This window comes from Lissotriton helveticus, chromosome 3_1, assembly GCF_964261635.1.
Source record: "Lissotriton helveticus chromosome 3_1, aLisHel1.1, whole genome shotgun sequence".
Lineage (NCBI taxonomy): Eukaryota > Metazoa > Chordata > Amphibia > Caudata > Salamandridae > Lissotriton > Lissotriton helveticus.
This window is the reverse complement of record NC_136061.1, coordinates 839,114,864-839,140,953: the sequence shown is the minus strand read 5'-3', so window position 1 is coordinate 839,140,953 and position 26,090 is coordinate 839,114,864. Positions and strand designations below refer to the sequence as shown.

Sequence of the window (26,090 nt, the reverse complement as noted above, 5' to 3'; positions counted from 1 at the left end):
GGCTAATGTGTGCAGCAAAATAAATATATTTGTTTCATTCACAAGAAAAAGGTAATCTGTACAACTATTTACAACCAACAGTATTCCTTCATACTGCAGTGTGCAAGTCAATGGCAGGCTTATAGTCAGCCTGTGCCTGTGTTTTTCGGGCAGAGTCAAGTGCGCCTCCTGCGCGTTATGCCCAGCCGCCTCTGAGGCTCATCCTCCTCCGGGGCACCTGTACCAGGCGTTGCCCTGGTGCTGCGCCTAAGTGGCGGGACTAGTGTTGCAGATTGGCGGCTGACGCTTGAAGCCCCCTCACTGCCATTGTCACCCCCTACAGTGGCAGGTAGAGCTGGAGGGTGTAGTGCCGTCACCGCGGTGGTTAGGTGCTCCAGGACCCTGGTGATGTCCTCACAGCACTGAACTAGTTGGTGCTGCTGTGTGAGTGACCGGCGTGACAACTGGGAGGTGGCATTTGCAGCCACATAATTTGACCGGCTGTAGGAGGCCAGCCGGCTCATGAGCTGGTGGTGGCGCCGGCTTGCTGCCCTGCGCTGCTTGCTCACCGCAGCAGCGTTTGCCTCCATGGCTGCAGTCATGCGGCCCATGGCCGCCGTCATGCGGTCCATGCGGTCTCCCACTCCCGCCACATTGCGCCCAATTTTGTGCAGCTGGAGCTGTATGGCACCTTGCTGCTGTGACTGGCGCTGATGGATCCTGAGCATGCGCCTCTCTACGTTCATACAGGCATGGCGCTGTCCATTGCCCCTCCTGCTGATTGGAGCTGTGGTGTGACGGTGAGAGCTCCCACGCCTGCTCTGCTGGCCTGTCACAGTGGCTGGCCGCTGTGTTGCCGCTGTCGCAGGCCCAGATGATGTAGCACCAGCTGCAGGTGGTGTCACAGCAGGCGTTGCTGGTGCGGCAGGTACTGGAGGCACATTTGTGGGGTGCCTGGCTCTGGCTGCGGGTGGGATGGCAGAAGCAGAGGCCACAACGGTGGGGGGCCTGGCTTTGGATGCGGGTGGGATGGCAGAAGCAGGGGCCACACCGGTGGGGGGCCTGGCTTTGGCTGCGGGTGGGATGGCAGATGCAGGGGCCACAACGGTGGGGGGCCTGGCTGCTGGTGTTGTTGCAGCGGCAGGGGCTGGTGCCTGGGTTTCCGGTTGTGAATCCTCCTCCTGGGCCTCCTCATCTATCTGCAGCCTCTCGCTGTCACTGCTTTCTGCGCCACCTGTGAGGGTAAGTGGATACTCATTAGTTGCATGTGACTGCCAGACGTGCTGATGTTACATGCATGCTGGGTGACATTCCCTGGATGGCTGTGGATTTGCGTACTTTGGGACCTGTCTGGCTGCATAGTGGTACTACTACATTGTGGACATACTACATCTCCCACAATGCTTCAGGGCATTCCCTGATGCGCAACAAAGGCATGACTAAGGGCCAATAAGTGAGCCTATCTGGTCAGGGACGGTCATAGGGGACAGGGTCGCAGTGGCATGCCACTTACCTTGGGTGTCTTGGGTGGGGCGGGAGGAGTCCAGAGGGGTGACGCCAACGCACGCCTCCCTCTCAAGGGTGTTCTCGACCTGGTCCTCCAAGGGTGTGTTGGGTGGGACTGTTGGTCCGCCACCTCCAGTGCCCGATGCCTCTCCAAGGCGCTCCGCCACCCTCTCCTTGGCACGACCTCGGAGGTCGTACCATCGCTTCTTAAGCTCCTCCAATGACCTATCGGCCACACCCACCGAGTTCACGCTGGAGGCTATTCCCAGCCAGATCCTCCGTTTGTCTTGCTCTGGGACCTTCCTGGAGTTGATCCCGAAGAGTCTGTCATGGTTGGCCACCACCCCTTCTATCAGGTTCTCGAGCTCCTGCTCTGAGAACTTCAGCTTTCTCTTTCGTCCTGCGCTGTTGCTGGGGCCAGGGACAGGTTCCTCAGACATGGCAGCAGTTAGGTCGCTATTGCAGTCGTTAGTGAAGTCGCTATCGCTGGTTTAGCGGCTGCTTTCCGACTTGCTCCCTCGAAGGTTTGCCTCACTGTGGTGTTTGGGGGTGGGAACTGCCTGCTTCCTGGTTGTGATGTCATCACTGTGCTCGGAAAGCGACTTCCCGTTTTCCCGATCGCGCGAGAATGCGAGTCGCATTCCCGATCGCACGAGATTGCGAGTCGCATTCCCGATCGCACGAGATTGCGAGTCACATTCCCGATCGCACGAGATTGCGAGTCGCATTCCCGACGCAGGTAGCCGGGAATAGCGATTTTTCTGTGATTTTAGTTGGTCGCTAACGGATTTAGCGCCCGCGTGCGAGTCGCTATTTTTTTCCCGGAAAGTACATGAATGCCGTTTTGCGTTTCCTCAATAGCGAGTCGCTATGATTCGCTATTAGGGACACGCAAAACGGCCCGTACATGAATCAGGCTGCTAGTCCTTTAGTTTACCATTTTCTCCTTTGCTAAGTCCCCCATGATTTTTCTTTTCGTTTAATTCTTTTTAAGTGTGCACTCTAGCTTCCCATACAGTGCTAGAGGGTTTCTTAATTGCTGCTCACTTCATTCAGGCCAGCCACTGCTTGTAAACCGAGAAGTCATCTATAAATGGTATTGTTCATAGTAAATCATTGTCCTACCGTTACAAGAAGACCAACAGATTGCTTGTAAATGTGGCGGCCATAATAAAACCTAAAACAGCAATAGACTATGAACAAAACCACTGCAAGATGGCTGCTCGCTGCTACATTTAATTTAATTTCTATTGTAAGCATATGCCCACCATGTTTAGGCCGCTACTTTCCCCTACTTTTATTCTTGCAGCTTGAGTTTATGTGAGTGTTTTATTGCAGATGGATAGGTAGATGAATGCAAAAATGAATCAGGGGGGATGGGGAGTGACTATATTTGAGAATGCAAGGAAGAGTGTGAGTAGGGTGATTTGAGTGTCTAAAATCACCAATGAATCAAGAAGCACTTTCTGCTGTTAGCCAGGCCAATTGCCACTGCCAAAGCTTGCTAATTATTTATTTTTTTAATTCACAAGTTTGTTTAAACCCTCCATTCCAAGGTTTTAAGTTTGTATTTGTTCACAAACGGTTGTATTATTCACAATGACTGACCTAAGCCTTTCTTTATCAACCCTCACTCTCTCGGTCCTTCTCTCTTGGTTACAATGGTGCCATATATGTGTATTTTCTTTTTTTGTGTATTGAAATGTTCTCATTCAGTGAAACTCATGACCTGGTAAAAATGGCACCCATTGTCACAAGCAAAATAGCAGCAGCATGCTCTCAATTGTTGTTGAATTTTCAAGTTGAACATCTACTTGCATTTTCGCCCTATTTTGAGTTCTCCACATTTCGTGGTTAGAACTTGTCATTTTGTGCCCTCTTTTTTCTGTGAATTTTATTTTTCACGGGAAATTTGCGAGTTTGGTAGACTTCATGAATTCCAGGATGGTGGAAAAATATTTAAGCCTGGAAACAGTCAATCACATTTTATGACAAATTCGAACGCAATTGACAGAACTCAAGAGCTTCATACTCGCAAGTTTAACGATCAATGGGGCACATGCATCATTCATAGGTTTTGCGATTCTTAATTTGCGAAAATTACCGAATCGCAAATTAAGAATTGCAAAATGCTATGCATCATTTTTTTCGCTATTTATTTGTGATTCGGTAAAAATCTCAATTTTTACCGAATCTCAAATAAATAGCGAATTCCTAAGTGCATTTTCGCAATTCCCATTGATTCCTATGGGCCGGAAGGCCCATAGGAGTCAATGGGAAGGCATTTACGAATTCGCAATTTGTTGATGCATTCCAAGGGTGCAGGGGGGGTCCAAAGGACCCCCCCCTGCACCCCTGAAATGTATTTGGAAGTGCATGTTTCAAACACACATGTCCTAAGGACATGTGTGTCTGTAACATGACAGTGTAAAATATGCATTTTTTTGCATTTTGAAAGATTTTCGCAAATTAACACGAGGGTCAACCTCGTGTTAATTTGCACTTCCAATTTCAAAATTCGCATTTTTTTTAAAATTGATGCATTGCATTTAAGGAATCGCACAAATGCGATCCCTTAAATGCATTCGCATTTTTAAGAAATGCAAAAAAATGCGAATTTTGAAAAGGTGTTTGATGCATCCCAAAAACGTATTTAGGAAGTGCAAACGGCCAAATTTACCGATTTGCACCGTTTGCACTCCCTAAATAGGTTGATGCATGTGCCCCAATGCATATCTGAATTGTAATGCCTTGAAGCAAATCCCTCTATTTACTAAACACAAATATATAAAAAGCTACTGAATAAATTTACATCAAACCACAAAAGAATGCTTTCTATGTGCAGCTTTGATTTCGTGTCATAATTGGTGCAAATCCATTTAGCCTGTTTTTGTTTCAGAAGAAAGCACCATTTTCTATAGGAATAACAATGGAAATTGTATCTTTTTTTAAACCCCTCCCATAAATTGTATTCCCCTGCATGGATCTACTTGAAACTTGGCATGCTCAAACTTAGTCTGCTGTGGTAGGTGAATGCCAATCTTCATGAATATCTGTGAAAAGGAGACACATTGGAAACATTAAGAGTTTGGGGAGGGCTTGCAATCTATGTTAGCCCCATTTTGCTTTGGTAACTAAATGGGTGAGGACATTATTTCCTATTTATATGTACTTCAATAATGCAGCTATTGTAAATTGCTGCATGCCGGATCTGCTGAATAATACTGTCTGCATTCAAGTTCAGAACTGGAAAGAGTCAGACTCTGGAAATTACAAACGAAAGTGTGCACAAAAAAGCTTTATCTGAGGACATTGGTTTGAATTGGTATGTATACCTTCCGTCTTGCTGCCAAACCTGCAGATCTACCGTAAACCTCTGCAGAATGAGAAACATGCTCTGTGAGGCAACCAGACTCACACACTGCACTCCTGCCAGACACACAAAGAGACAGTGATACCTGGTTCCCTTGAAGCAAATAAACACTGCACCATTTACACCATGTGTATGGAGCAGGGAGGCAAATATAGAACAAAGAGCAGCGCTGCATGGAAAGGACCACCTCACAACTGACGTGTTGTAGGACTTCCTACAGGGCTGGACTGGCCGTAATGGGCACCGGGAATTTCCCCTGTGGGCTGGAGAGGCGGGGCCGGTTTTGTGTCAGTGGTGGCCATTTTGGTCACTGGGGGCCAGCTTTGCAGCAGTGCTGCAATATCTGCCCCCTGTAACAAAAGCGGGAGCGGTGCTTCTTACTAGAACCCGCCTCCCTCCCGCGCCCAGTGCCGGCCCAGCAACAATCTGCCAGGGCTGGTTGCTGTTCCCAGTCCGGCCCTGATTTCCTGTCATGTGACACAGTTCTCTTCTTCTGAGGCCTTGTTTAATTTCTTCACAATTAGACTTATCCCTGCAGGAGCTAACACTCTTTCTAGGAAGACCTGATCATACAGACGTCCTCCACAGACCCGGCTTTACTTCAGCCCGTGATGCAATGCACGGAGGAGGTCTCATTAAATGGGCCCGAACTTCCATTGAAAAGAAACTAATTTAAAAGTGACTTCCTGCGCCAATATCGCACGGCTGCCGAGGGTGCAGGCAACTCGTGGTGTTCTGGATGTCTACTAATTGAAGAGAGAGGACTGGAAAGCCCATTTCACTCCCAAGCTTGTGCGTCTGGTGCCATATGCAATGAAAAATCACTAATAAAGGCTTTATTGTTGGTATGGGAGTCTCTGGCAGCTGTTCCCGCCTTGCAGAGGCCTGGGAGAGATGTGCTTCAGTCAGGCAGCTGCGTTCTGCACTGCAGGAAGGCAGTCCGCCATTTACAGAGAGGGCACAGACAACATTCACTGCTGGAGTCCAAGAGGGTCTTCGAAAGCGCACATGGGAATTAACACACATTGCAGGAGAATCTATGGTGAGTGGGAGGGAATGGTATTAGATTGCGCCACAAGTCAACCGGTCAAACTGGGATTCAAACTTGCTTATTTCTAGCTGCATATCCCGGCATCCAATCCATGGACTCAATTCATTAAAAAACACGCATTTGCATTTATGAGACTTTGGGCTATTGGCACTGTAAATGTCAATAGCTTAAATTCTATCCTATTGAATTGCAAATATTGATTGTTTCCAAGCGCCCCGTACCGCGCTTGCACTTAATAGAGTGAACGCCCCTTTCTTTAGACAAGCCATGCCTGAAGGAAGGGGCGTGGCTTCTATTAACCCGTTGGCTGCTGCCGACGGAGGCACTACCTCGCTGGTGCTGCCGTCGGCCAATGCCTGACGCAACCGTGCCCGTTTTTTAAAACTGCCGCAAAAGAGCAGAGGCAGCCAACGGGTTAAGTGCAAGCATGGAATGGGGCGCTTGGTAAACAAAAACAAAACAAATATTTATAAAGCAATAGGTGTCGCATTTGCGAGAGTTTCAACTATTGTCTCTTACAATGCCAATCGCTCAAACTCTCCTAAATGCGAGACCTATGGCATTCCAAAGAAGAGGCCGCCATTGTCCCAGCTACTTGGAAAGTAAAAGCTTGCATGGCGCGCTGAATGTTTTTGCAAAGCACGTCATGCCTTCAGTAAGACAAAACTCACTAAAGAAATGGTGCTTACAGACTAAAATAACACAGACAGTGTAACAACAGAAGCAAAAGAGCCAGTCCTCATGAGAGGTTACAAATGAAAACAAGGTGGTACCAAGGAGAGACTAACAAGCCAATTACTGAATCAGAAGCCAGCATTTACAAAGGACAAAGACACAAGCCAATGAAAAATGTGGGCAGAGAGTTGGTGGAGCTTCAAGTGCATACTCTAATCCAGCATACCTCACAGAGCAACGCATGCGCTGCCCAGGCTCGACCTACCCAGGGGTACCTCACACGTCCTCACACATCCTCAGACCCCAGATGGAAATACAGGGTTGAACTCTTGTCCCAACCGTGGACTGTAAACAACTCTGTATTTGCTGATGAGGTTCTACGAGAAGGGAAAGGAGTGGAGACAACAGAAAGTAATCATTCTCCTAGAATCTTTCTTAGTTTATGACCCCTGAAATTAGAAGTAGTAAGATTAGTGCCTTAAGAAGCAAAGGTTAAGCCAGGGATAGCAACTGCTGTTCTGGACTACCTCCAATTGACATCCCTGACCATAAGTGTTAGCCCTCACATGTGTGCTGCACAACCCTCCTACCCATTGATTTAAGAAACGAAATATCAAACAGCGAGAAATGATCACTCCTGCAGACATCTACATTATCAAAGCAAATATACATATTTTTATATTTTTTATAGGTGGGGAGACCACATGGAAAAACGATAAAGAGATTGTCAACTTTGTCCAGAACATAAAAGCCATCAAAGAATGGAGACAAGGTAGGCTTCTACATCCTGAAGTTTGGACCTGTGTTTGTAATGTGTGCCCTTGTCCTCACCCTTGCCTTGAAGAAAGCCTCTGGTGCAGCTGCTGAGGATTAGCTTGAGATGTCCATCCTGCCAAAGTCACTTGGGACTTTTCTGACCCCAACGAGGTAGTAGAGAAGGAGGAGACACCGCTCAAAAAAGCAAGGACCTTTTGAAGAGATATGAATCCAGACCTTTAATCTGAGTAGAAACTGCACTGACTTGGATACTTATATATTTACATTACATCACATAATGTTTTTATTGTTTTACCTTTTTTTAGGTATTTTTATAGGACACTATAAAGTATGAAAAATGTACTGTACCGAGTAAAACAGTTTATATAATGGACTATTGAAGCTTACTCTGTTAGTAATAAAAACATCTGATCACATACAGTAGACCACATTAGCCCATATGACAGACAGTATCAATGATTTTACAGTCTAAAGACATTATGCATGAGAGAAAAGCACAATGCGTAACATTCCCAGTTTTGTTCTTAAAGAAACATTCAGCACAATTTTTTTGGACACAAACATTCCTAGTTTTGGCAGATAAATGAATTGAAGTCTAAGGAGATGGTGTTGTAGTGTATTGTTGCAATTATATGGTGCTTCATAAATCTGACCTTTGGTGGTTGGTAAGAGGCTACCCCATTTCTCGTGAATGGTTGGTAGAGCGTGGGCTTGCAGAGTGGCCAACGTAAGAAGCTTTGGGTGTTGTGCTTGAAGCAAGGAGCAATACTCCTGTAATCATGAGGTGAAATTGTGGATGTGCTTATGTGCAGAGTGAGTGAAAGGGGTCTATGAGAGATAAAACTGGGCTTAATAGGCTGCACCATCTTGCGGGAAGCTGGATACGATTCTACTGTCATTATGGTGCTCTGTTGGTAGGAGATATGAACATGCTAAAAAAATGGTGGGACAGGGAAAGCTAACATTTTGATCCAGTTCAACAGGAAGCAGTATGACTTATAGGTCAAACCTCATCACTTTTGAAAGGTCATATTTACTTAATGTTATACCCCTTCCCATGGAACATATAAGGGTAAACATTAGGGTCTGGTAGAAGTGACCTCTAGGCTTAGTTGTCAACTTTGGAACTAGGAGTCCTGACTTGTAATGCTGGCGTCCACACGTTACCTTGTTTTTTTGTATGTGAGTATTAACGCTTCACCTCCTTGTTAATCAGTTCAGGATGTGTAAAGATTTGGAGTGAGTGAGCATGGGCTAAAGCAAGTCATGAAGCATTATATGAAAAACATGACATTTTAATTTTCTTTGTCATAATGTTGGTGGTATAGCTTGATGAACTGGAATTATGTATGAGCATGGAGGCACTATCAGATAGGAACTGTCACAGGACAGAGATGAATGAAAAAATGTACTGTAGCGTGCAATAAAAATGAGAAAAATACTGCCTGGTTTCCTCCTCTTGCCCTCAGTGGTTTAGCAATGTGTTTCATCCCATCATCAAGGCACAGGAAGAAGGTGTTTATTTTTCTCCAATGTACTTTGGCGAAGTCCACTTTTTGATGGAAGCTCTCGAGCAGCAGATTAGAGAGTCCATAATTAAAAGTAGTGTTGATTAAAACAAACTCTCACCAATCAAAGACAGGGAACTTTTTAAAAATATGTGAACGAATCACAGAAATACTTGTCCTCTTTGAGACTCTCCATGTAGATACTGTTGACACCAGCGGATGTAAACAACCCTTCCCTCTTTGCTTCTTAGAGTCTCTTGCAGAGGTTCTTCAATTAGAAGGCCTGGGTTGGTGCCAGCCTCTTAGCACCCCTTCTCCCTGTAATAATATTTTAGATACATTTTTCAATAGTAATGGTGATCTGACACGAATGAACCATATCTAAATACATACTGTAGAAAGCCTGTTTTGGGAGGGTGATATTTTGCATAATTTTAACCTTCTTGCTGATCATGTAATTGTAGGTTTTCATAGGATCAAATATGTGTGGATCATTGTGAGACGTTATAGATTGTGTCATAGGAGACGGCAGATAAGATTATTTTTAATTGTTTAAGCGCAATCAATTTTTAGTGAATACAAAACTGTGCGTAACTAGAAAACATACTTATTCGTTTTAGTATTTATGTATATGGTATTTGCATATGTTTGTTTTCCATGATGGCTCTTTGTTACTGTGCTTTGCAGGTGTGCTGTTAACAGTGATACTGAAAGATGCAAAAATGCACAGTTAGCATCAGTTAACATCAGTGTGGGACTCAGATGGGTCTAAAACACAGGCTGTTGGAATCTGTGCCAGTCTTTGCCTGTATCGGTATGCATTTAACACATTTTACAGAGATAAGCAGGGCGACTGGAGAGTGATTAGCTAGACAAATAAAATAACATCCTCTTTGAACTATATAGCCGCCAATGAGTGAGTGACAAAGTGTGCCATCCTGACACTTTCAAGAAAGGTAACCCGGAATTGTTTTTCCAAAGTAAGTTTCCTTCTTTTGTTTTCTTCTTTCTACTTTTGGTCAAAGCCTACAAGACAGCTGCGCTGTCTGGTTTCCTAATGCCACCTGGGGACTTTCGGAAAGCTTCCCTAGGAATGCTTTGCTATTGGCTTTGTGGTTTGTAACTCACATTTGCTTGCTTTTTATTTGCTGGCTCTATTTGTGTTAGGCTGTCCAGCTCTAGTTTGTCCCTTCCCTTGCCCAACCCCTATTTACTGTATTTGTACACCAGTGCTCGATTTCAGTAAATAGGCACTTAAGTTGTTTTCTTATTTTGTCAAATTTGCTTTGCATTCAAAGACAGAAGTCAAATGTCAGACTTTCTCTTCCAGGGAGCTTGGTATTTACTTTTCTTTAACTGACTTCAAACTGATAGGATTTATCTGACAATTATGCAGGCTCCAGGAAGTGCTTGAAGAAGGCTGTATGATGGTATTTTCTAGCACACAACAACGTTAAAATCTCTCTGAACTGTGCAGATATTTCAGAATTAGAAAAGCCCAGATGAAGCAAATGTTTGGTAATTCTGAAGTGTGGTGAAATAAATATATTAAAGCAATCAAAATAAATAAGTACACTAGGTGATAACATTAACACAAGTTATTGTTTGTGTGCTGTATGCTTTTATCAGTGAAACTGTATGTTTGTGCAAATGTAAAGGTGATTTCAATTAAAGATGTGTTGCCTGTAATGGAAGTGTGCTACCACACCACGCATATGCCACTCTACTCTGCACCACCCCACGCCACTGCACTCTGCTTTGAGCACTCCACTTTACATCATGATACTGCACTCTGCGCCACTGCACTCCACTTCGCTGTGCACTACTTTATTCTACACCTCTGCACTCTAAGCAACTTCACTCTACGCCTCTCAACTCTACTCTGCACCACTCAAGTCTATGTCAATGCACTCTAGACACCTCTACTATACACCACTGCACTCTTCACTATTGCGCTCTATACCCCTCCAATCTAGGCCACTCCACTGTACTATGCACAACTCCACTCTGTCACTCCACTCTACGCCACCTGCAACACTTCTCTCTTCGCCACTATACTCTATGCCAAAATACTCTATGCCAATGCACTCTACTCTGTGTTGCTCCACTCTACGCCCCTGCACTTTGTCAATCTACTGTATTCCATTCTAACTTACTCTGCACAACTGCACTCTATAACATTTGATGCCATTACTCTATGCCACGCTGGCATACACCTTCTCACTCTACCCTGCACCACTCCACTCTACGCCACTTCACCTTTCTCTGAAGCAATTTACTCTACTCTGTGCTACTGGACTATATGCCACTATACTCTTTGCCACTGCCCACTAAGCCACTGCACTCTACACCAGTGCACTCTGTCACTGCACTCTACTCTTCTCCGCTGTAGTCTATGCCACCACTCTCTACACCACTCTACTCTTCACCATTGTACTCTACGACACTCTACACTGCAAAACCACTCTCTTCCCTAATTGAACTCTATGCCACTCTACTCTGCACTTCACCCCTCTACACCACTGCACTCTACGCCACTCTACTCTGTGACACTCTACTCTGTCCCACTCTATGCCAATGCACTCTATGACACTCTACTTTATGCCACTCTACACTGATCTCTATGCCACTGTATTTCATGCCACTGTACTCTACACCACTCCGCACCACTGCACTCTATGCCACTGCACTCTACTATGCACCACAGAAATCTGTCATTGCATTCTACAACACTGTATTGTACGCCACTGAATTCTATACTGCTGCACTCTGTGCCACTTTACTCTGCTTCACTCTACATCAATGCACTCCACACCAGTGCACTCCACTCCACTCTTCTCTACACTAAGCCATACCCCTCCTCTGTAACACACTCTATGCCATTGCACTCTATTCAACTCTGCACCTCTCTACTCTACACCACTCTACTCTATGCCAGTCTACTCTACACAACTGCACTCTTTGCCGCTGTACTCTACTTTGCACCACTCTTCTCTTTGTCACTCTATTGTGCAGCACTCTACACCACTGCATTCTATGCTACTGCACTCTACACCACTGCAATCTGCGCCAATGCACTCTATGCCCCTCTACACAACTGCAATCTAAGACTCTCTAATCTGCAACTTCACTCCATGCCACTCTACACCACTTTACTCCGCATCACTCCACTCAATGCCACTTCACTCTGCATCACTCCACTCTACTCTGCACCACTCTACTCTACTGCATTCCATGCCAGTCTACTCTGCACCACTGCAATCTACGCCACTGTACTTTATACCACACTACTGCACTCTATAGCACTGCACTCTGCACCACTGCACTCTACTATGCAATACTCTAATATATGCCACTGCATTCTACAACACTGCATTGTAAACCAGTGAATTATATGCCACTGCAATCTATGCAACGACAATCTGCACCACTTTGCTCTGCAGCACTCTACAACAATGCAATCTACACTAACCCCAGGTGGAGACCTCCGCTCCACCCACAGAGTGTGCAGAGATTTGTCTCCTCTGCGTTCTGTGGAGAACGTAAATCTCCACACACTCCGCAGCAGAGCGGAGTTGGCCAGCCCCGCCTCCACCGCCACTATATTAACAATTAATTCTACATGACTTAATATTAAATGAAAACCACTTAACTGGCATGCGGCGACCCCGGGCTGCCCTCCTCCTCTTCCTCTCTGTCTGGGTAATTCTTTGAGAAAACTGCGCATGCGCACGCCCACGCATTTCTCGCAAGAAATGTGCATGCGCGGGCGAGCCCACATGTGCAGTTTTCTCAAAGAATTACCCAGACGGCGAGGAAGAGGAGGAGGGTAGCCCGGGGAGGACGCATGTCAGGTAAGTGGTTATAGTTTAATTTTAAGTCATGAAGAATTGATTGTTAATATAGGGGGGTGGAAACGGGTGGCTTAGCATAACGGAGCAGAGTTTCACGGAGTTTGTTCACAACTCCGTGGACCTCCACGTAGCCCTGCTATGCCCACTACACCCTAGATTAGTCTAATGTACTCAATGCCACTCCACTGTATGCCACGCTACGCAACTCCACTCTATGCCACTCCAATACATGACAAACTATGCCACTCCACTCTACTCTACTCTTTGCCATTCCACTCTATAACACACCATGTTACACTGCTCTACACCCCTTTTAGCCATGCTGAACAGAAGCCATGTTGCTGTACAACATGACTAAAACACATTGGCAAAGCCAATGGCTCTTGCATAGGCGAGACCCATTGGCTTTGGCAATGCTTGTTCTTTCTGTTTTTGTTTCATTCTTTACAGCCTTTGTTTTCTTTTGCTCTCTTTTTTCTTTCTGTGTATGTTTTTCCCACCTTCTTTTGTGCCATCACTCCATTTGCTTCTCACACATTCGATGTGCTTTTCATAATTTCTCTTCATCTTTTTAATCATGATTAGTTCTTCCGCTATGCTTTGGTCCTCAACCCACAAGCTTGTATTTCTGTTATTTATTAGTTTCTGCTTCTGCCACTTGACTAAAACTCACTGTTCAAATTTAAGAAGAGCCATAAAAATGACCTTAATCTGCCTACTCACCCCCCACCCCCACTCAAGCTGGCACGGCGTGTGCTTCACTACAGTCTTGGCTTGGTGGCTTGTGCTGGAAGGTGGAAGGATGAAGGTGACTCCTTGTTGCAATGATAAAGGAAGCCATGGTTGTGGGAGGTGACTTAATATTGGCTTTTGGGATTTAAAGTCTGTAAGATATGAGGTTATGGGTAACATATTACGGGTAACATATTCTTGGACCAACAAGGGCACATCACTCCATCAGAGAACCCTATTGAGGGCATTCTGGTAGAATAGTGACCTTTCCTAATTCAGAGACTTTGAGATAAAATTGAGAACCGCTAACAAGCGTAAAGGGCAAATATTGTCAAACTAATGCCCAGACGGGCACTACCTAAAGCTGTGAGAACAGTTGGGAGAACATCCCAGGGAGCAGGACACCCTTTAGTGATACTGCCCCCTCCCACACTCATTCTCCCAATATCACCCTGGACTGAAGCACAGGTACAGTAGGAGCCATGCATGCCCTGCTGTGAGTTTCAGTCAGTATGGATGGGGGCAGGGGGTCTGCTCAGGGGACTGAGCAGAATGTTCCTTGTTAGCACATTCAACACAATAGGGGAACTACTTTCAAATTGTGGAAGGGAGAGGCAGCGGAAAACTATGGCCAGTTTGGTTGGCGTCCCTACCAGCATTATGAACACTTTGCCCTACTACTGACTTCAGCCGAGAGCCCAATATTTCAAGGTCAAATACAAGGTGACTGCTAATTCAGCAGATAAATAGAGCAGCTTATCGGCTGTTAATCCTTTAAAGCCACTCGATTCACATTGAGATAAAACTGTCATTCAGAATCAAGATTGGCACTCCAAAAAGTTTTCTTCAGCTAGTTTTTCTAAAAGTTTGGAAAAGGAACTGTGACTGAATGCTGCACTTCAGAAGTTCCTCTTTCAAGAAATAGACACATAAAGTTATCTTTTCCTGGTTCTAAAAAGTCAACTTGAGAGGAGACGAAGGACCTGTGATCCATCCCTCATGAGTATGAGCCTCTTGACTGTAGGATATTTCAGGCCTGTATGACTGCTGGGTGGAGGTTAGACCCCAGGATTGCCCACAAGGCCGTATCCATCCAGCATGTTGATTCTATCCTAATGGAAATTACTAATATTCAATAATATGAATGAAAATCATTTAGATATCCAGTGGTTATCCTGAAATATGTTGTGTGCACCAAGTCTTGTCTATTAAAGTTGAAGTCACTGAAAATACCCTAGCAAAATCCCTGGCCAGGAGAAGGCGCAAAGAATTTTTTTTAATTCACAGTGCATGATCTGGTCGATTGAATGGAAGAAGGCAACAGTGATTGCGTGGACCTTGCAGAAGGATAACTGGCGGAACTTTTTCTGGTGTCCTGGGGATTACTGGAGTGAGTTCAAGTGAATTCTAGCTGGGTACCATTGGTATGAATGAAATTCGTTTTTATAAAGCGCGGTAGCTACCCTGAGGCGTCCAAGTGCTACGGACTCGAGCAAGAACAGAAGGTGTTGGAAGCCGAAGAATTTAGTTAAAAAGGAAGGTTTTTTGATCTTTGCAGAAACCAAGTAGATTGGGTTCCGCACGCAGAGGGACGGGAAGAGTATTCCATAGCTTGGCCGCGTTGAAATAAACGGAGCGGCCGCCACTTCTTGATCTCAGAAATTTAGGGACAAGGGCGAGATGGGCTGTAGCTGATCAAAGCTGTCTATGGGGCTGATAGGGAGAGATCAGGGAGTGACAAATGACCGGGCCAGTTTTCCAAAGGGCCCTGTGGGCGATACATAGGGCCTTGAATTGGATTCGCTCCTTGACTGGTAGCCAATGTAGATCCCTCAGGCCCGGCCTAGAAGACTGCCAACAAGGAATTTGAAGCAGAGTTCGGGCAGCGCAGTTTTTGAATGACCTGAAGCCTTTGAATAGTAGATTGAGAGGCCCCCAGGTACAAAGCATTCCCATAATCTAAGCGAGACAGGATTAGGCCCTGCACCATAATCTGTCTTGCCTGAAAGGGGAGTAGAGGGATGATTTTGCGTAATAGTCTGAGAAGACCGTAGCAGGAGGCGGATAGCACCACCGCCTGTTGGTTAAAATTGAGTGAGCTGTCCAACCAGATGCCTAGACTTTTTATTCTGCTTTTTGGGGGAGGTGGGGGTCCAAGACAGGGAGGCCACAATAGATGTGCACTAAATGAAGGGACGTTGCCCAAGAGCATCAGCTCTGTTTTTTCTCCATTAAGTTTCAGACAGGAGAGAGTCATCTAGTTAGCCACTTCCACGAGGCAACCGCTCAGATTGGATACAGGGGCGTTCGGCTGACTCAGAGCCACCACCAGCTGAGTGTCATCAGCATAAGTGATGAAATTGATGCCGAAAGGACGGACAATCTCAGCTAGGGGCTCATATATACATTAAATAATGTAGGGCTCAGGGAGGAGCCCTGAGGGACGCCACAGCTGAGCAGGAAACTGGGTGACACATGGTCAGCTTCAAAGACCTGGAAGATACGTTCTGTCAGGAAAGACCGGAACAATGTGATGGCATTTCCTGTGACACCTAAGGTGGTAAGTCGGTGTAACAGAATTGTATGGTTTACCGTGTCAAACGCAGCACTTAGATCTAAAAGAATAAATGCCGCAGTGCGTGCCTGATCCAGGATACGCCTAGCTTCTTCCGCTATCCCAGGGCTTAACCCTAGAATTGTACTCGAAACTGATGCTGCAGAATACCCTTTTACCAATTTACTCTTGGATAGCAAAATTGAGTTGTCCACGGTTTACTCGTGGAGCTAGAGTGGAATTAGAAACTCAGCTCTCAGTAAGCATCACACAATTAGATATACATAATTAGCAGAGGGCATTTCTTCTTAGTACCAACGGGGGCAGTGCCCACAGTATCCACAGAGAGTCTATGAGGGTAAAGTTCATTGGCCCATTGCCCCAAGAAAGGAAATCTATGTGACACTATGGGGAGCTCTTGTAGCTCAATTCACTCCCAGTCATCTGAAGTTCTAGTAGATCACGTCACGCTCCGGATGGATTCAATGTCTCCGTACCTGCCTGTCTAGACTATTTTGGGTAGTTATTTGTAAGCAGGGCAAGCCTGCCACTGTCGCAGTCAGCAGGGACACGCGCATGTGCATTTGACAGGGCCAATTATGTGAAAGTGATGCTGCCTCTTCCCTGGAATTGCTGACATGTTTGCACTCTAGCACTGAGTGCACTGGTCCACAGGTCAATAGTTGCACTACCAGCAGCAGTGAAGATGGCCATGTCTCTAAATCGCAGTGCTCGCGGTTCGGTTTGTCCTGGCAGTCTTTCAGCAGTGCCTCGTCACTCATGCTTCTTCCACTCGTATACATGTTACCAAAAGCAGCATCCATATCCCACACGGATGGGTTTAGGACCCAGGTGTGGTGGACCTGCAAAAAAAAATAAAACAACACAGAAAATGACAGCAGACCACTCTTCTTAAAAACCTGTTCTCAAACTAAAATATGTTTTCTTCTGCCACCGTCAGTAATCTACAGTCCGGTGAGATGTCATGGAAGGACTCCAGCTCACACATGATTGTCATGTTGGCTGACATGGGGATCAACAGCACAAAAACTTGATTTGGGAACTTAAGCAGTCTTACACAACATCCAGAGCCAAGGAGGAGACCTTTCTCCAAGTAAAACTAATCTTTTAACTTAAGAACATCAACAGTTTACCAGTGAATACAAAAGGACCTTTAAATTACATTTGCTTACGATTGTCCTGGTCTGGTCCTTCTGAAAGGCTAAACATTCAAATATGTGTTTTCTGATTGTTACTGTAGGTTGCAGTTCCATCCATCAGTATCTGGGGAAGCATTATGGTTCCCTGCTAGTGATTACCCTGTTAATTTCTGTTGCACGAGCGTAAGCTTTTATAGACTCCAATTATTTTCACTACTCGTAGCTTACACACATTTCCTGTTTGCCTTATGCCTACACCCGCTGTATAACTTTCTCTTGTGGGAGAGTTGGGTCAGCAGAAATGTTTCCACCAGTTATAAGGCTGTATATGTGCTGGTTGCACTTTACTAGCAATGTTCACTGCATGACTTGCAGAAACTGCAAAATGGACTGTAAGAAGGGAAAGTTACAGAAGACCACATATAGTCTTGTAATAAAAAAATTAAATTTTCACATGAACATTCACCTTGGTTTAGCATGGATAAAAATTGTAGTTCTCACAGGAATTGCAAGTGTTATATGAGAAGTAAAATATGCAACTTTGTCATTCTCTTCTGGTAGTTACCCATAGACCTACTTTGATGTCAAAGTTGGGTTTCTACCTCTGTCCCCCATTTTGGAGTTGATAGCCAAGTGCCACGTCAAAGAGCTTGGCTTGAAATGACATTCCATAAACTAACATCACTATCAGTGCCCAAGCCATGCTGCTGACTTAGATCACTAGATTTGTCACTAATATGCTTTACGTAAGATCCTGAAAAGGCATAGTAAGAACTCTGGGAACAATATACCAAATTAGCCTTATTACATATCAGAAGGAACCCATTAAAAAGTTTAGAAATTCTCCTTCAAGCAAATTTAGGTCCAAATAAATGTGTTTGTGTTAATGCCCTGTGACCTCCATAAATGCACTAGTCAATCATTTGAAAGTCAGGAGCACCAACCAAGCTTTTGCTCACCTATCTGAACTCGACCATCTCTTTCACCTGTACATGCAACCTCCTGCCTTCATCAAACAAAACCCTATTACTAGCGGTTAAAGATCAAACTCTTTATTGGAGGTCATATTCATCTAAGATAGTCTGGCCACAAATGTGAGCTAGGGGCCCAGACATTTTTTTCATTATATGATTTGATATAAGGAGCATGCTTACTGAGTGAAATTCTCATTTCTGATCCGTGCTTGGATCAACAAAGCACACGTTCATCCTGGCAGGGCCATCTTAACATTCCTTTCTCCTAAGCTCAATACATTGCGAAGGATCTTTCTTACTCAGAGATGATAATTAGTCACCTATTTACTCTTCTGCTGACTTCTAATGTTTTATTGATGTGTTTTTTCAGATTTTCTTTATGTATCTGACGTTTTGTATCTTGCAGATATGTGCTTTTATTATTTGTTATATTGTGTGCTTGTATGATTTTCTTAACAAATCGAATAAAGCTATTCAATTCAATTCAATACTCAGAGATGACAACACACTAAATTAGCCATGGGGAATGCTTATTGACCCTCTTGGGACCCTCTAAATACATTCAAGTCTGCTGCTAATTTGCTAGAGGATATTAGTAAAGAAGAGGAATGTGTGTGCATGCTATTGAAAGTTAAATAGAATGATACAAAGCCACATACACTCCTGTCCTGATTAGCCACACTCATTGCTGGATCAGCGTAACAGGGCATAGCTAGTTCACTCACCATCACACACATTTGCAGGCTTCCGGGCACCACGAACAACGACCCAGTTGGAGTCAACCCTCTTTGACTGATCAAGTGGCCAAATGCAGTACCTTCCCACCCCCCAATTGTATAATAGGGACCCATTGGGCCTCTCACAATGTTCTCTACAATTTAGTCTTTTGCTTCTGATGGGTTCGTTGAACTTTCACATCTGTTTTGTTACAGTGAGGAGAGATGCTGTGAACGTAGTCTATGGGGTGCAGTCTGCAGCCCATGTCTCTTTGTGTGATGATGCATTATGATTCACTTTATCTCTAGTTTCCTATCTTTACTCAAGTGCCTGAAGGAGGCATTACCTTTCTTGCAGAGCTGTTTAAAATGAATATTTTGTTCACTGTCACAAAGTAACAGGAAATGCTTATTCTGGTTTAAAAAATGCACAAAGTACAAAGTGACAGAGCTGCCGACTTTAGAACTGGGGAACCAGGTTCGAGTCTCAGCTGAACATTCTCTGATTCTGGGCAAATCTCAATCTTTCTGTGACTAAAAAAACTAAACGAATGTGACCTTGTGTAATGTAACTGATGCACATGTACATTTATCCAATACCTTTGTTCAAGTTGAATTTTTGCTTCAGAAGATTGCCCCCCAAAACCACAAGACTAGAAATCAACAGGTTGGGGAATGGGTGATATGTTTGTAAGGAGTCAGTGGGGTGGGTGTGTTAATATGTGGGAACAGTTCCAGGAGTGGGAGGGGAGGGACCCCTTCTGTGTAGGACTCTTCAACAGCTCCTCTTTTTATAATCTTTGTCAGCTTCTTAGTTCACGAAGTTCGCAAACATCTTTTGCGAAGTTGCGAGTCATCCCATTTGACACTTCTGCACACCCCTAGATGGGGCGGAACTCTGAAGCCCTTTTCTTCCTTCACAAGGACATCCACTTATTTGCCTTATATGGTGCACATCGAGACAAGAATGTTCCTCAAGTTTCCCGTTTCAGAAATGTGTGCCCTTTTTTCAGGCTCCGACTTGACAGGAAGCTGTCACCAGGCAATTAATTATGGGACATCAGAAGAGGGGCTTAGGCTCCACCCACATGCTGCGAGCCAGGAGTACATGTTTTGATTGGGCAAAAGTTGTTGGTTCAACCAAAAAATGTACCCGCTCTCCACACAGCTGTTACCATTTCGTTTGTTTATCCAACTGCCTGAGCTTGAACTTTCAAGGGCACACACATGCTATTAAATTGTCTTAGATAACGTATGGTGTTTTTCTCTGGCAGCAGCACAGTTGGGAGGAGTGCAGAGTCATTAACCTGCATAGATTTTTAGGTCTGACTTGAAAGTGCAACTGTCACTGGATCTGTTCACCTATGATCTAGCGGCGTACCAACAACAGATACTCCAATACATATACTCACCTGGGCCCATAAACACTCACAATTGAGTAAAGCGCTGGAGTCAAAGTATATTGTTTTTCCGTACTTCAAGATTGATTAGTTCTCACTCTTAACCAACCTTTCACTGATCAAAAAGTTCTTTCCTCTGGTCCATGGACCATTAGTTGAACTAGTTGATGGTGAAAATTACCTTAATTCTAACCTGTATACTTTAAAGTAAATAATCACAGACTCTGGAAAGTTTTAAGTCTTTATCTAAATTATTTGCATGTGAAGCACTTCAAAATTTACACATTCACCGTTACTCATAGGAGAGAAGGTTCAATTAATCAAATCATCAACACATACTTCAAACTTGCAATGAAATGCTCAGAAAGGAGAGGATAGAGAGAAAAGAGCATTTGCAACTTCACAAAATGTATAGTTGCCTAGGATGGTGTGAAGACCAACCCCCTGGCCAAAGGGCCGGTAGGGTTCCCCCGGGATAGTTCAGGAGACAAAGACTTCAGGACAGGATTCAAGACAGGATAGATGACCTCTCTAGCATCGACGGTCACGTCTCTCCCCTCTCAGACACTCCCTTCCTCCTCGAGATTCTTCTGCGATCTTCTTTGTAATCCTAATAATTTAGGATATTAAGCTCTGCATTCGGTTCTTCATCAGCATCATTTGCTACGCCGACAGCATCCCGAGCTCTGCAGCATTCAGCAAATCTCTTCTAACTAAAAACTACTTCAATTATACCTTTTCGTTTCTCATGTACCACCCATTAATGTTTCAATATCGTAAAATACTAACTCTGATTGGTCAGGCAAAGGGGGAAGATCATCACACCATTCTTACATATCATTCTTTTCAGTTAGCCCTTTGTTAATAAACCTATCCCCTTAATTTGAATTCATTATGTATTTTTCCACCCGCATTCACATTACATTGGTTACAAATGTTTAACTTTGATATGTGGTCTTATTCATTCAGGTTTTGTTCTGCCGGTTCTCAAGCTTCAGGCAGGCTGTGGCCTTGCACTCTTCTTGACCCATTTGTCATTCTTCTGGGCTGATTTTCATTTGTCATGTATGAAAAGTCATGTGACTCAGCTCACTCCAGACATACATGAGAGGCCCAAAAGCGCACTAGTGATAAAGTCAGAAAAACAGATATTACTTTCAAGAATAAATGGATTCACTGTATACCACCCATCTCCACTCTAACCCCCTTTACTCATTAATACTTTCACCTGCATTAGCAGTAGTAAAATAGCTCGATTTATTTTCAGCTAAGCAGGTGCCATGCATGCGAGTCTTCAAGACTCCATATTAGTGCCTTTTACTCATGCGCAAGAATTTCCATCCAAGCTTTTAATACTTCATATTACGTAGATGCAATTGACGCTTGCGCAGTAAAGATTTTCCTATTAAAGCATCTTTATTAGTTTGTTCGAGTTTGTTAGCGTTAGTAAACACATGCACAAGCTTCTCTAACCCTCGTTGTTATGTGGTGCACATTAGTTTTACATAATACGTAATTAATTACATGTTAGGGAGTTAAATGAGAGGATTGCTTCCGAGCAAGTCTCTTTTCTATGAGTCCTTGTTCCATCACCTACACTAATACTGTTCCACTTATAATACTTCCCAATACTATGCAACATTCTTTTAAAGCCAGACCTATTGGCATTGCCATTGCTTGATTAGATGGCTGTTAATGGACAGAGGAGAGACTGACTTGTATTGGCATTATAATAAAAAATGTGACCTCCATGACCCACACTTCTCCAAAGCACTTTCCATAGACCTTTCCATGCAGTTAATTACCCAGTTGAATTTCGCTTGGCTCCATGCCATGTCTGCCCCCTTTCACCAGTCCTGCATTTTAAGCAAAACTAATGTTGCATTCTGGGGCTTTAGCTTGGTTTTCACCATTGCATCCATGGGCTTAGAATCTATCCATGCAAAGTGCTTTTGCCTAAAAAGCCATGTGTTGGAAGTGTATCAAGGCGCAACCTGCACGTATATCTATGGACGGTGTAATCTTAGAAAGTCGAAATAAGCAATGGTTCCTTCGGGGTTCTCTTAGAGCAGGGGTCTTGAAACTCTGGCCAAAACAAGCATTATGCTGCTAGCAGTGCTTAGTTTTAAGCAGTAGGCAAAAATGAGGGGCAGTATGCCTCTCTGTAAATCGGCCATGACTAACTTCTTTCGTTATTTATATCCTAGCTGGCAAAAATGGGAACATAGTGTAATTGCAATGTTTAAATATGTCTCGTGTTTTAGTAAGTTGAGACATGTTTAAACATTGCCAATTTAATAGAATATTTGTGAAAAATCTGAGGGTGGCCCGATGAATTTATTTCCTTACTAGGGGGGAGTGGGGAGGATGGGTACGGCATTCAAAAGTTTAAAGACAACTGTCTTAGAGTAACATGCTAAATTGTGGGGGAAGAAGGGAAACAATTCACAAATAAGGACAGATATTTTGTAGGACAAACTGTAATCATTGAAAGAAGTGCAGGTGATGGGATGATATAGCGAACACAGCCCATTTGTAAGCATTGCATGGTCACAGATGCAGTTATTAAATGAAAGCTCAGTCTGTCTGGGCTGTTCAATGTGACAAACAGCTGTTCTTTGTAAGATCTGGGCCTACCAGAAATGTGCAACCTGAGTTGCGTAGGGTGTGAGCCTGTATGATCTCTGTGCCCCACAAAAAGTGCCTAAGCTAGCTTTCTCCCTCATCCACGCATTAGAGAATTGTTTGTTTCTCCTTTTCCACCCCAGAAAGAGGCTACACTTTCATTCCTGGCTCAGCCTTCTCTGCAGGAAGTGGAAATATTGCTGCTCCTGCTCGAAAGCGTTCTGCTTTCTTCATATATGACACTATTGGGCTTTTGTGACAGATGCCTCAACTTGTTCAACTTGACAAATAAATATTTGTAAAGTTTGAGCCTATAGCATATGTGCAACCTGGGAGACAACTTTGCTGTCTAAGGCCTAGGTGCACACGATCTGTGTTTATTAAGCAGTAACTGGCGCACAACACCCATTGGGCTCACCGGGCTTCAGCCCCCCCCTTCATGTGTGTCAGCCAGCTATGGCGACTGTCTTTTTGCAGCCGCACCCGAGTACTTCACAGGTCTTTAAAAGATCATTTACTTGTTAATGAGGCTTTTGTTGTGTCTTTACCCCTTCTTAGAGCCACTATTCCTAGAGACCTGTAGGTGATTTGGCGCGATATAAATCTAACATAACAATAACATAACAATAACAATATGCCTATGGCTGGAAGAATTAGCCCCCCCAAAATCTTTTTCAGCCCCCCTCCTCCAAAAATTGGCTCTAGTTGCCCGCCTGAGCAGTAACATTATATTATCCTAGCTTTCTCTCATCCCTCCATGATATGGGAGCTGAGCTCCCCTTCCGCTTGTTTGCCTTCTTCATTTGGACACTTCATCCTTCCTTTCTAACCAGCTCCATCTTTTCCACAGACTCCAGAGCGCTGCCTGCGAGCATAACCCAAGCCAAGCGCGCCATTAATGGTTACTTCGATTAGATGTGATTCCGAACTTGACATAAAAATCAATGCCAGTAATAAGAATGCAGCCCCCAGCGTCTCCTCCCGCTTGCAAATTTGGCTTGGTCTTCGCTTGATCTTGTTTGCCTCGTGCGCGATTGCATCAGTTCCGCTGCGGTACGTGTCTGCCTCGAGCTCTACATCAGGCTGCAAGCTTCACCTCTGCCCAGCCATTGGCTTTCAGATGGGAATTTGCAAAGGACTAGCTCCTGAAAACAAGGCTGACTAGCCTGCAGCTTAACGACATACCTGCCAACTTGAAGAACAAACTTACGAAGTACTTACGAGGCACGTTTGAACCTCAAACCTCCACCTCCTCCCAAAAAAAAACAGGTGCTGAGGCTGGTGCCGGCGTCCTGGGGTGTTTTTATACCCCTTAATGGACATCGGCAGTTCAAAGCCTCGGAAAACGAAATGGATAACCACTGTTTACAGTGATTTTCAGCTCGTATTCCCTGCCACCCTGTGATATCGGCTTCTCATCGGGACCGTGTGATGGGAGCTATGTGAGTTGGCACGTATATACCCAGGATTTGCTGTTACCTCTGCAAGGCTAGTAGGGCTGGGTTGTTTATAAGCAAGAGTTGGCTTCATCTGGGCTTCTCGGAATGAACACCTTAGGGCACCACACACCACAAGATGCTGAGAAAGAGTGCCAAATTGCAACAAAGTGCCTTAAAAGATGCTATGCTGTTAGGGAAGGGCAGTAGCGGCCCATGGAGGGAGTTCCGTGGGGCGGTGAGGCGGGGCGGGGGAGGGGCAGGGTGGGGGGTAGTAGACACCGGAATATGGATGAACTGAGGTAAGTAAACATTTAAATAAATAAAACAAATTTTGTTGCGCTCGCTGCATCGTAAAATGCGATGCAGCGCGCGCAACGAAATTCCTTTTATTTAAAGGTTTACTTACCTCTATTCATCCATATTCCGGTGTTTACTACCCCTCACCCTGACCCTCTCCCGCCCCGCCTCACAGCCCCACAGCCCCACAGACCTCCCTCCACAGGCCCCTACTGGGGAAGGGCAAGTGCCCAAACGGCAAATAGTCATTTTACTAGGCTCTGAAAATCTCGGAGACTTACCTCAGGATCTTTGATGAGGGAATATTTTGTACTCTTTCGACTTGTTTGCTCCTCTTAGTACTATTGAGTATACCATCCCCCCCACGTCCTAGCAGCAGAATGGGTATTCAGGGAGCTGTTTTCAAATGGTTTACATTTTCGATACCAAATAATCGCATTTTATTAAAATTGGGAGATCATTATTTGAATCCGTTGCCCTTCATTTTGAGTCTCTCAGGGCACCAAGTTGTTCCTCTGCTCTCTTGTTCAAGCTAAGCAGCCATTCTGTGTTCCCTGATGGGACAAATGGCGGCTGGACTTCATGATTTCGGACAATATATTCCTATGAATAATGGGGTTTAAGACATAAACCAGGGCAGGCTTTAGGGCGGTGCGACCAGCATTGACTTTGGTGGGGTGCGCTGTGTTTAAAAATAACTTATGAGTTTAAAAGCAAGTGAACTTCCTTGTGCATCAAGCAGTTTTCAGTAAAAATATCAGGATAACTCTGGTGGGTAATATTACTGCTAGTAACAGATCAGAATTCTGTCTAGTGGCAGTTTTTACTCATCATAAAGCAGCGTAGAGGGTTAATGTGCCTACTGCATAGAGCATGTACCATGCAGATCACAAAACTGAGTGTGAATGAAGTATGAGTAGCGCTTATAAAAACAAAGTTCATGTCAGAGAGGGGCAATGGAGCAGTGAGGGGCACTGTTGGAGGGTGGTAGTGAGGGAATTTGTGCAGAAGGAGGTAAGGGGGATGCCAAAAAAGTCTGTTGCACCAGGTGCAACCAGCGCTAAAACCGGCCCTGAGTTAAATTCTTCGAAATGATGAATAATCTGTCAGAACCCAGAATTACCAGCCTCTTTAAAACATGATTTTCCCGGATCCAGGGAGTTTAAAGCTGATATTTACCCTTTGTAATGAACAGTTGGTAAATATCTATGAAGGGGGCCTGTGCATGTCAGAGTGGATTTATGTGAGTTCATGTTATGTTAGGCGATTTATAGAGCGCATGGTTGTCCAAGCAAAGGGACGTCCCAGCGCTAAAAGTGAGAGGGCATCGAGTTCCATAGAGTAGGTAGGACCTCTCAATAATGGCTCAGTATTCAAATAAGTGAGGTGTATCGCCATTCATACACGCTGTGATTTAAGGAGTACCCCACAATAGGGCTTTGGATAATGTAAAGTCTGATATCCTTGATA

At 44.5% G+C, this 26,090-nt stretch overlaps 1 protein-coding gene across 1 annotated transcript in view; it reads left to right on the top strand.

Annotated features, from left to right (window-relative positions):
* The window catches only part of DLGAP3 (DLG associated protein 3), a 1,133,297-nt gene that overhangs the window by 625,807 nt on the left and 481,400 nt on the right, over positions 1-26,090 (top strand). Inside the window, exon 4 of the mRNA XM_078683771.1 lies at positions 7,276-7,356. The gene's annotated coding sequence lies outside the window, so the exon portion shown is untranslated. The remainder of the gene's footprint in view (positions 1-7,275; positions 7,357-26,090) is intronic.